This window comes from Tasmannia lanceolata, unplaced genomic scaffold, assembly GCF_043159265.1.
Source record: "Tasmannia lanceolata isolate RefF3 unplaced genomic scaffold, GAP_Taslan_0.1 ptg000011l, whole genome shotgun sequence".
Classification (NCBI taxonomy): domain Eukaryota; kingdom Viridiplantae; phylum Streptophyta; class Magnoliopsida; order Canellales; family Winteraceae; genus Tasmannia; species Tasmannia lanceolata.
Window position 1 is genome coordinate 23707829 of NW_027518688.1, and position 9857 is coordinate 23717685.

General features: G+C 40.5%; 1 long non-coding RNA gene across 1 annotated transcript; it reads right to left on the reverse strand.

Annotated features, from left to right (window-relative positions):
- Positions 1-5593: 5593 nt before the first annotated feature.
- Positions 5594-6850, reverse strand: LOC143886285 (uncharacterized). Its single transcript, XR_013253731.1, has 2 exons — positions 6182-6850; positions 5594-5746 (listed from the first exon to the last, which is right to left on the reverse strand). It is a non-coding gene; the product is annotated as an uncharacterized LOC143886285 (long non-coding RNA).
- Positions 6851-9857: the final 3007 nt, after the last annotated feature.

Below are 9857 nucleotides of genomic sequence, written 5' to 3' on the forward strand. Positions count from 1 at the left end.
TATTCGTTTCGGGTTTAGGTTTCGGATGGCGATAAATCAGGGAATCCTGGAGTTGCGTTATTTAGCTGATTGTGGGGAATCTTAGGTGACACGTCAGATGAACTTTCCTAGTTAATTAGGGTTAATTAGGGAAAGTTTAAATGATTTCTAATTATAGGTTTTTGGATTCTTAAAGATAACTCTCAACAAGAGTCTAAGGTTAGTAAGAGTCTGAAATTTAAGAAACTAACTCATTCCTTTTGATCAATAAAGTAAAAGGATTAGGGTTTTAATCAGAGAGGTTCTTCAACCTTGGGATCACCCATATAGTCGGCAACTTCAATCTGATCATTATGGCCAGAGGTAACAATCGATTTCCACTTAAATTTGATTAAAATTCTAACACAAATATCTGTTGCTGGGTGGTCCATATGAACTAGGGCTGCAACTCGGGTCGGGCGGGTCGGGTTTTGGATAACCCAACCCTACCCGAGAAATATCTCGGGTCGGGTCGGGTCGGGTTTTTTTTCGGAAAACCCACGATTCCCAAACCCGGCCCTACCCGTGATAAATCTCGGGTCGGGTCGGGTTTTTTCACGTTGACGCAAATTTTTAAGGAAAATTCTTGTTTGGCAAGGCAACTCAACTCATGGAAGCAGAAATTACACTCACATTACACTTGAATCAAACAATGATGTAATTACACTCATCACACTTGAATCAAACAATGCTGTAATCAAACAATGTTGTAATTACAATCAAACAATGCTGAATGAAACACTTGAATCAACTCAACTCATAGAAGCAGAAATTACACTCACATACAGTAACAGTGGGTGCGTGGGTTTTCACTTTTAACTTTGGGATAATTACATTTACACCCCCTCTAGTTTCTGACACATCCACTTCCACCCCTATAATTTAAAACGTGACAAATACACCCCTGTAGTTTCAATTTGTTTAAGGTTTGCCCCCTCAGCTGAAGGTTCGTCCATAGATTGAAGGGTTAGGATGATCCGATGGAGCTGATTTTTTGGGCACACCATATCTATGTCAGTACCCATCAAATGAACGCTTTGGATCATCCAAATAATGTGGGCCCCTACCCGAATCCAAACACTACCAAAAAATCATCCAAATAATGTGGGCCCACATTGTTTGGATGATCCAAAGCGTTCATTTGATGGGTCCTGACATAGTTAGGGTGTGCCCAAAAAATCAGCTCCATCGGATCATCCTAACCCTTCAATCTATGGAGGAACCTTCAGCTGAGGGGGCCTACCTTAAACAAATTGAAACTGCAAGGGTGTATTTGTCATGTTTTAAACTATAGGGGTGGAAGTGGATGTGTCAGAAACTAGAGGGGGTGTAAATGTAATTATCCCTTTAACTTTTAACTAACAATAGAAAAAAATGTACATACTATAACTTATGTAACTCGGGTCGGGTCGGGTCGGGTCGGGCCCCTTTAAACCCGGCTCGACCTGAGATTCATGCGGGCTTTTGAATGCTGAACCCGGCTCGACCTGAAACCCATGAAACCTGAACCCGACCCAGGCTATTTTCGGGTCGGGTCGATGCGGGTCGGGTTTTACCCGGCTCGAGTTGCAGCCCTAATATGAACAACCCCCTTGGCAACATAGCCATCATCAAGTCCCATTTACAAGCAAAATCCCCGAACATCCATTTGCTGAATTCTCCATGGATTCCTTTCCAGATGACATTCTTTCGGTTGTCCTCTCACGACTGCCAGCAAAGACCTTAGGTCGACTCAAGTGCATCAACTCTAGGTGGTCTATGTTAATATCTGACCCTTATTTCATAGCCATCCAGGCCCAAAGATCCAACCAAAACGTCTTAGGACTCTTACAAGTGACTGCACATTCCGGGGGTGGTAGGGTCATGTACTTTCCTATAGAAGATGACAGGATCTACGGCTCCGATGCTCCCGACACTACTCTCGGATTCCCTCCACCATTGGATAATCGAATTTCGATCGTCGCTTCTTGTCACGGGTTACTCCTCTGCCACGTTATCATCGATACTATGTGTGTGACCCCACCAAAAGGACCCGCCAGCAACTACCTAGTCAAAGGACCCTACAGCAACTACCTAGTCTTGAGTTTGAGAGCTTTAACACTCGGTTTGGATTAGCCGTTGATCTTCATCAGTTCAGAATGTGTCACTATAAGGTGGTTAGTATCATTAGGAAGAAATCCAAATACGTTCCTGGTCACGACGTATTTGAATTTAAGATTTTTTTTCATCGGAGACTGGTTCATGGAGATTTTCTGGTGACACCTTGTCGTGTCCTCCGAGCGAGTTTGTCTATCGGAATTGTGCTGTTTACTTGAATGGGGCCCTGCATTGGCTTCGAGAGAGGGGGGACATTGTTGCATTCCATGTAGATAAGGAGCTCCCTAGGACGGTTGAGTTGCCACAAAAAGTATTCACCACCTAAAAGAGCGACTTATCGGACTTATGGTTCGGATCAAGCGAAGGTTTTATAAATCTTGTTCAAGTTTCACCCAACATAATAACGATCTGGGTACTCGAGGACTATAATAATATCCGATGGAGGATGAAACCAAAAGTTAGGATAACACAACTGAATCACGTTTTCTACCCGCTTTTCTACGATGGCAAACGGATTGTGTGGCCATCAAGATCGGACGGCGGAACCAACTATAAATTTCATGTTTATAACATCCATATCAAAATGATGGAGAAGATCAAGACATGGGATCCGTGGATTGATCATTGCCGTAATTTCTTTCCTTATGTCACTAATATGTTTAGATAGTGAGAGTTTCTACGGCTCAGATTTCATTTGAATTGATAGTAAGAAAACTAGTTGAATTTTGTTTTGATGGAAACCCACTGATCATTTTGCATTAGAGACTATGGTTTAAATTATGGTTCATTTAAAGGGAAATTGTATCTTCAGTTACTTGTTTTGTTAATGGCACTTATCTACTAAACATTTTTGGGTTTTCTACTTGAGTTTTTATATGGTGGCGGACCGTAGGTACCGTGCTAGCGCTACTGCCCTTGATATTTTTTTTTTGGGTAAGCTGGGGTTAGGCGGACCCCGACCAGATATATTAGAAAAATAGAGACATCAAAGTTCAATCTCTGTATTATATTTTAATGGGCTGATTTGGGACACCTTGTCCCTTCACATGTAACCTCTTGAGTATCAATAAAAGTCATCTTTCAAGAGAGAGAGAGAGAGAGATCAAAGATTATAGAGAGGGCCTAAAGTGGCGCCAAGCGAGAAAAGAAACATCCAAAAGAAAAAACAAATCACCAAGCAGACCGAAGTCAGCAAAAGTCAAATGCCCCGAACCAGGAACCAGGTAGAGAGCGAGCCGGCATCTATCAGATAGACTAGATATAGAGGAGAAGAAGCTGGCCATAGTAGAGGGCAACAGAAGCCAAGCGCAACTGAAGGCAATGTCAGAAAGGAGAAGGGGTCTCGAAGCAGAAGGAGCCATTCCAGGACCTGGATCAAAGAGCAGGATAATGCAGCACATCAACAGCATTTTTCCAGGCAGCGAGAAGCCCAACTGAGTCATCAATATTTGATCCAACAGCTGCCCACATTTTATGAGGCTTCTATTGGATCAAATATCAAGGATGGTACTTTCATTATGCCACCTACGAGGGACTTGAAGGTTGGGCACCATATAATTTCTGTCTACTGATATTGGAAGTTACATTTCATTGATAAGACCTTGAGTCTTGCTTTTATACTCCAGCATAGGTTTTTCCGGATAAGTTATATGTATATCATATCGAGGAATGCTAGAATAAAGGGAACCCTTGCAAAACTGAAATGAAAGGGCTCTCCCATAGGCTTCACATCACCAAAGTGAATTTAACACTCTTGTATTTTTACATTTTAGAGTGATGTGTAGCCAATGGGGGAGCCCTTTCATGTCATTTTTGAAAGGGCTCCCTTCACTCTAGCATTCCTCATATCATTTTGATCTCTAAAAAACACTATCTTAAAATACAAGGATAAGTACAATTCCACTTTTTGCGAGGAAGGAATCACTCTTATCCCCTTTTTTGTTGAATATAAAGTGTTTCTTTAGGATAGATTTTTATCATGGATTGTTGTGTGACAAACAATGAATAATTCTTATCCTTGAAATTCAATTTTTTGGGACAAGGAATCACTCTTATCCTCTTTTTTCTGAAGACAAAAGTATTTCTTTGGGATAGATTTTATCATGGATATAGTTGTGTGACAAACAATGAATAACTATTGAGCAATGCTAGATTGAAGGATGCCCTTGCAAAATTCAAGTGAAAGGGCTCTACCATTGGCTGGACGTCACCTCCTTTCTAGCATTCCTAACTATCACACTGCAGTCTCTTATCGAGGACCTTCAAAGGTTTTGAAATTGTACTGGACTTCGACAACTAATTTGGAAGGTATAAATAAAGGGTGCCTATATTAAAAAAAGGATTTGCTAACTAGTGAGGTGCATTGGAAAAGAAATTTTACAATCAGTTTACACATCCTTTGAGAATTTTACAAATTCCGAGTACTTTTTATTAAAATATGTGTAAAATTTCTTTTCCAATGCATCTTAAGGGGGCACTTGTTAGCAAAACCCATTAAAAAAAAGGAGTATGGATATCATTTCTTGGTATAAATCAATGGGGCTGTTAGTTTAGCTATTATTTCTCAACTTTATTTTCTGTTTTCTATTCTGGAACTATTTTTGTCAATTGTTTGTTCCATGTAGTACTATGAAAAATTCATCTAGAAGAATGATAAAGCCAAGTTCGCCCTTACTAGATCCAAGGGTGGATCCACGTCGTTCGAGCAACCCTGTCTGTCTCATAGAAAATTACCAAAATACTCCTATCTCAAAGAAAATGTGTAGCTATGAGGTTTTGTGATGTTTTAAAAAGAAAGTTCCTTAATACTATGAAAAAAAAACAACTACCAACCAGATAGAATGTTGGTCTGCTGAACTAGACATTTGTCTCTCCCACTCCATCATGACATTGAATTATTCCTGATCCAATATGAAAGAAACCCAACCAGAAATTAAATGGAAGGCTCAAGGCAATCTAGAGAACTGGTTTGTGTGAGAATCCCTTGGAACAAACACGGGAAGCTAAGAAAATGTTCCCCTACTCTCTGACCCACCTTGCTGAGGATTTGAGGTAGATGATGTTCCCTCCAAAACAATTTTGAAAGATTTATAACGCCTTCTCCAACAGCTTAAGCTTTTGGAGTAAACTGTTAGTTTCACATTGTAGCATCCATCGTTTCAAGTTCATTTTCGAAAATCAGAACTTAAGAACCATATTACTAATGACTACTCATAATAAAAAAAGAGAGACATGAAATCAGAAAAAACATGTTTTAATAATTGTACAGACCGACCTTGTCTTCTAGTATTTAAAGAACTTTCAAAAGGTTATTACAGTTCTCAAAACGCCCTTAGAAAGACAATTAAAACAGACAAGACAAGCTGGGTCTGTGCAATTATCAAAACATGTCTTTTAGTATTTAAAGAGGTGCCAGAAGGTTGATACAGTTCTCAAAATGCCCTCCCAAAGACAATTAAAACAGAAAAGACAAGTTGGGTCGGTTCAATCACCAAAACATGCCTTTTAGCATTTAATGAGCTGTCAAAAGGTTCTTACATTTCTCAAGAAGCCCTCACAAAGACAATTAAAACATACAGGACATGCTAGGTCTGTGCAATTATCAAAATATGGTTCTGCTAAGAGCATTTCCCTAAAAATGCCGAAACAGTTCATCACTTAATCAAAACGTACAACACAGATAGTTGAAAAACATGATGTATTATAGTAAAAACCAATAAACATGTGAAAAGTACTAAAAATTACAGACTCGGGATCATCTTGGTAAGAATCAGGGTTATCATGTTGTGATTCGGAGTTATCCGGTCTAACTCGGGGTTATCAAGGTCTAACTCAGGGTTATTTACGTCAGACTCAGGTCTAACTCGGCATTATCAAGGTCAGATTCAGCGTTATCTGGTTTTGACTTGGGGTTATCAACCTAGATAACACCAAATCAGACCCAGATAAACCCGAGTCTGACTGAGTTGACCCTGAAAACGATGTTTCTTTACAGAAACGAACACAAACTCGTTTTCTTCTCCGGAACGACGATTGGTTGTACGTAGGGTGGAGGAAAGGGTTATACCTTTTTTCTTGTCGAGACGGTCTGGTTGGATGGACGATATGGAGTTGGCCGGAAGAAATAGAGTTGTTCCTTAGTTGCACGGCCGAAGAATGATGCTGTTGTGGATTGCCCGGTCGCTGCCTGGTAATTTGTGGTTTGATTTCACGCTGGAATGATGCAAAGCGACTTTGGAAATGGGGGATTCACGATGGTGCGTGAGAGAATGACTTCCAAGCTGTTGACAACAACTTGCTTCCTTGCAGCCTATGTTTCTTTCACCCTAGCTAAAGAGAGCTGTTGGGCAGGGGCGATGGCACTTGAAAGGCAATGGGGACAATTGCCCCCCTTATGCTCTGTATGGTTGCCGGGTTTTTTTTGTTCCTAGGAGTTATGTGGGAGAAAAAAATACCCTGGGAGATAGGTGGGAAAAAAAAAGTCCTAGAAGTATCCTGGTAAAATAAAAATCCCATGTTTGGTTATGTGGGAGAAAAAAATACCCTGGGAGATATGGTGGGAAAAAAAAAAACCTTTGTTTGGTTGCTTGAACTGTTGGGTAGAAAAAAAATTCTTCTCAAGCTTATTTTTGGTTCCTGAGTTTATTTTTGTTCCTGGGGTTATCTTGGGATGGGATGAAAAGGCAATCATTACAAAAGTGGGATTAAAAAATTCACCCCACAAGTAATCATTACAAGAGTGAGATTAAAATAAACCTAGTGCTAAAAGGCAACCAAACATGGGATGGGACCAAAATTTAACTTACTCTCCCACAAAACTCCCAGGAACAAAAAAAACTCGACAACCAAACAGAGCATTAATTTTTTGGGGAAAAAAAATATTCCTTTATTTTTTAATATTTTTTTATACTTACCCCCTTTTTTAAAAAATATGCCCCCCTTTCCAACCATCCCTAAGATAAAAAATAAGTTTAAAATTTTAATTTTACCATTTTTATATCCCTTCCTTGTGCAAATTTTACTATAATTTTTGCCCCCTTCTGCAAAATTTCAGATAGAAATTTTTTCTATCTTAATTTTAAGATAGAAAAAAAATTACTATAATTTTTGCCCCCCTTGTGCAAAATTTCTGGCATCGCCCCTGCTGTTGGGTATAAGCCCATCTCTCGTGATCAGCCTGCATCACATGTATCCAAAACCAAGGTCTTTAAGCCAAGTGCGAGTAGGGCTGGCAAAGGGGCGGGTCGGGGGCCGGATGTTGGGGTCCCCTACCCCTTCCCCTCTGCGGGGAATTTCCCCCCTCCCCTCTGCGGGGATGGTGGGGAATCCCCCTCCCCTCCCCGCGAGGAATATCTAATCCCCTTCCCCTCCCCGCGAGGAATATCTAATCCCCTTCCCCTCCCCGCATCTTTCGGGGACAAAATCCCCGCCCCGCCCCGCCCCAACATCACCCCCTCTTTAGTCATTGATACACTAATGCTGGGTGTCCCTAATCAACTTGATGCAATTTCAATATATAAAAATGTTATAAACTAACAATCGATAGGCTAGCTGTTAATTAAATTAACAAGAGATTGGTATAAGGAGTTTGTCTTCTCTTCTTTATATATTGATTGAAATGCTGGGCAGCAACGAACGTCCAGATTTCACTTGTTTGCACTGTTTTTTTACTTGAAGATTTAATAAGAGAGGGCAGATCCATATTCGGTATTTGTGTGTGGACGATGGATGGATGGACCCATTGGACCGACAGTAGCTGTTGTTGGATGATGGGATTTCCGCACATTGCTAATTGATTCGATCCAACTTCAATTTTAGATCAAGTGGTATCATAGCCTGCCACTTAGAGTATCCAACATCCAGACCCCATTTTGGATCATTAATTTTGGGAAATGTTATGAGCACTACTGTATTCTGATGATCGCACTCCTGACTTTATTAAAAGTAAGGTATGACCCGCACCATAGGATGATCCAAACCGTCCATTAGATGGTGCACACCGTAAATAGGTTGCGCCCAAAAAATCATTTCCTTAGGTTGATCCTAACCCTCCGATCTGTAGAGGTACTGAATGATCCTATTCCTCTATAGATCGGAGGGTTAGGATCAACCTATGGAAATGATTTTTGGGGCACAACCTATTTAGGGTGTGCCCCATCTAATGGATGGTTTGGATCATCATATGGTGCGGGCCATACTATACTTTTAATAATAAAATGCAATTTATTTTGGCTACCGATGTTGGCACTACGATTTTTTGATAATTGCATACACTCACTCACTCAGCTTATCTTTATTATTTCAACATCTGTCAAAAGGTTATTGTAGTTCCCAAAATGCTCTCAGAAGCTAATTAAAAGGAAAAGACAAGCTAAGTCTATGTTTGGGGGAATCTTGTAGCCGATCCACAGAGTTTCTAGTAGTTTTCCTAAAAAAAAAAACACTTAAAAATATACAAAAAAATGGCATTGATTAACGGGGCGAGGCGGGGCGGGGAGGGGACAACTCCATCCCTTTCCCCTTCCCCTCCCCGCACCGGGGAATTTTTAAAATCCCCTTCCCCTCTCAAATCGGGGAATCCCAACCCCCAAACGGGGCGGATCCCCACTTTTCGGGTGAAATTGCCAGCCCTAAGTGCGAGGCATGTGGTTGTCAACACACAACTGCGCCGAAAAACCCTTTGAGGGAAGAGTGAAAAATGAGAAATGAAATGGGGAAACAAGATAAAAAAAAGGCCTCAGGGGCATTTTGGACTTTTGGTTTCCCTTTTTTTTTTCTTCTGTTGCACGGAGCCCCTTAGACATTAATTTTTGATCGGTCTCATCCGACATTTCAAAATTTCGTGCCACCGATGATTCAAGATCCCAACAAATAATGATCTCACTGGGGTGTAACTCAGGTCGGGTTGAGACCAACCCAAACCAGACCCGAGGAACTATTTACTCAACCTGAACTCGACCCGATCCGAGTTCCAACTCGATCTGACTCAACCCAACCCAACCCAAGTTTTTAAGGAGGCAGGGAGGGGCCGGGCCGGATGTTGCATTCCCCATCTCCATCCCTGCCTCAATGGAATTTCCCCTCGTCGCTTTGATGATGGTGGGTAGTACCTGTCCCCAACGCCACTGAGAAAATCTAATCCCCATCCCTGCCCCGCATCCTATTGGGAAAAATTCCTCACCCTGTGCATGGTATTAAATTTCGACCGAAATCCGAAATTTTTGATTTTGGTGTAAACTGAAACTGAAATTTCCCGAAATTCTATTTTTCGCCATGTACCAAATTGCGGACTGAAATTTTGATTAAATGCCATTATTTATTAAAAAAAAAAAGTAACACAAAATTTTGGCCGAAATTTCAAAATTTCATACCGGAATTTCGAACCAAATTACAAAATTTCGGATTTCGCTGAAATTTTGGTTTTCGGTGGGGTCCTAAACGGTGACTGAAACTGAAATTTTAAACCATGACCCTGTGACAATAACAATATGTACTTTTTTTTAATCCTAATAAAAAAAATTAAATAAGAATCCAAAATTCCAAATTAAAACATAACACTTCCTGTAGGTATTTTCATAATATTAAAGATATATAGGGGTATTTATATTTATGTACACTTTAGGAAATTTTTTAAATCCTCGTTTCCATCCCCGCTTAAATCGGGCAATCCTCGCTCCGTACGAGGTGGGGTGGGGCTGATCCCTATTTTTTCACTGGTCTGATTACCAGCCCTATTTTTAAGC